The 2,503-nt window shown below is 48.1% G+C and overlaps 1 pseudogene; it reads left to right on the top strand.

The window, feature by feature from the left end:
- The first annotated feature begins 904 nt into the window (after positions 1-904).
- Positions 905-2,265, top strand: LOC147701847 (uncharacterized; annotated as a pseudogene).
- The last annotated feature ends 238 nt before the right edge of the window (positions 2,266-2,503 follow it).

The following is a 2,503-nucleotide window of genomic DNA, read 5'->3' as shown; positions in this document are numbered from 1 at the left end:
TAGCCTTACTTGTATATACCCCTGACCTGCTATTGGCCACCATAAGTGTGGCAGGGTATGCTCAGACTTGAGTCCCTTGCTCACTTTGCCACTGGATTCAAGCAAGCCCGGCTGAAAACGGCTGGAATGCCAGAAACCGGTCCTCGGAAGCTTGTTTTCGGTCCAGGGAAGAAATGGCTTGGCAGTCCGGGCTGAACTGTTCGCATGACGCACAGGGTCAGACTGATTTGCATATAGCCATGTCTGAACTGGGGTGGCAGAGTGGGCTAAAGAACGGTGATGGATTAAACCCAGATCTTTTGACTGGGTGTGAGTGTTTGATTGATTCAGATGCTCCGTCCATCACCACCACCCCCTTTTGTACCGCTCCTATGAATAGAAGCCACCGCCTTAGTTGGAACCCCTTCCCAAAACCCCTTTGTCGCCATTTGATTAAATGTATGAGGGGGCCAGTAACCAAGCCGTGAGGGAAAAGGCCATCACCTGCACTTACCTGCTAGCCTGCACCGCCTGCTCCGCCATGAGGGAAACGGCTCCACGCAGCGAGGGCACTACAACATCCAGCTGCCCCGGGGGTCTGGCGCAGCGCAACGGCAGTGATGCCATCGACACACCTGGAGGCACCATAACTGCAGGGAACGCCGCCCGCCCCGCGGGACGCGCGCTGGCAGTGCCGGGCTAAGCCCAGGCAAAGGGCGGGCCCTCTGTGGCCCTCAGAGGCCAGAGGAGACTGGGCTGGGCCACAGACCCTGACTTTTTTTCCGAACTGAGTAATAACTGCTTGATTCACGTGAGACTTTGGTGTTTTGTTTATAATATTTATTTAATTGTGTAAAGTGCCTTATATTTTCCGTTTGTTTTCTCATCGCACACATCTCCCACTGTGTAAGAATAAGACTGTGTAATGTGCAAATCTAAAATAGATAAAACTGCTTCTGGTCTGGGCACCATGGATAACTATCTGGTTAAAAAGGTGAACCAAATCAAGAATGAGAGAAGGGCTTCTTTGGGTCGAGTGAGTCTACCTTTGATACATGATGAGGCTTCGCCTCCACTGGGTGACATTGCATTGGAAAATAGTGATGTTACAAGTGACCGGGCTACTATAACCACAGTAGTACAGGTACACAGGGAGACACCTGATGTCCTGCCTGACACTTCTATGGAGGACCCAGAGCAGGCGCTACCAGTAACCAGACCTGTGAGATCCTGTAGAAAACTGCTGTCTAAACGTGGGGGGAAGCACAGCAAAAAAAGAGTTGATCCTCCACGACCAGTTTGCAATGGCTCTATCCCTGGACCTTGTCCTGTGGATGGAAATAAAGAGGGGGTAGGTACGCTCATACATTCAGAACAATTTACCCTACTTGTTAGCTCTATAGCAGAAAAAATAGAGGCTAAAATGGAAGAGCTGTTGAGACCCCAGACCACTAAGCTGGACACTGTGTCGCTAGAAGTGGATAGACTGGGTGGACTAGTGTCAGCATATCTGGCCACAGCCCCAGTTGCTCCACCCAAGGTAGTAGATAAGGGACAGCGTACCAGGAGAGAGAATGTGCAGCAGATCTGTCAGCAAGTACCTGCCACTGAATCTTCTCCCCCTGCCCAACCACTAGTAACTGATCAGAATAGACAACCCATAGTCGAGTCTGAAGGTAGGCCTGACTTCAAACATATAAGGAAAACTCGCTATATTAATTTACCCCCTGATTGTGCTCCCTATGTGGTGGTTTTAACAAATGTTCTGCCTATTGATGACTTTTCTGCCCAGTCTCATGGGGAATCTCACGATTCCTTAAAAAATAAAACAGTTGCGTGGTTGAGTAAAAATTGTGGATTTCCAACTAAATACTCAGATCCACACTATCAACGCGTAGGGTGAATTGGATTGGTCCGTCTAGTAAGACCACCAGTGGGAATTGTATTGTCGCAAATTTTAGGCACCCGCAACATGTGGCAACAGTATTACTAAGGGCGGCCTCTCTAGTATATAATATGAACAGTGTACGTGTTCGCCCACTTGGCTATTTTTATGCCCATCTGAATGTAGCCCCCTCTGACCCTCGGAAATTCAGACCACAGACTCAGTCCTTGACACCGGCATTGAAGACATCATATCTGTATAATGTTAATGGCCACCGTTGGAATGACCCTAATGTGGAAACAGTTAATAGACATAATGCTGCTATTCAATGTGGGAATGGTTTTAATGTGGACACTTGGAACAGATATGACTTGCTCTCTGGCCTGGAGGCGTGTGACTGACGCAAGGAGTGTGTGGGGCAAGAAAAGGAACATGTGGTAGAAGAAGGTCATGAAGGGACTCTCGCAGTTATAAGGAATGGTAGCAATGTAATCTGTTGGAACATTGCGGGATTGGGTTCAAAGATGGGAGACTGTAACTGGATCCGTTTCATTAAGCAATATCAGATCATTTGTCTTCAGGAGACCTGGTCAGTTGAATTTGACTTCTTCCTCGAAGGTTACAAATCATTCTATGTTC

This window comes from Lissotriton vulgaris, chromosome 7 (genome assembly GCF_964263255.1).
Source record: "Lissotriton vulgaris chromosome 7, aLisVul1.2, whole genome shotgun sequence".
NCBI lineage: Eukaryota > Metazoa > Chordata > Amphibia > Caudata > Salamandridae > Lissotriton > Lissotriton vulgaris.
Note: the sequence above shows the minus strand (reverse complement) of the source record. Positions and strands in the feature narration are given on the sequence as shown.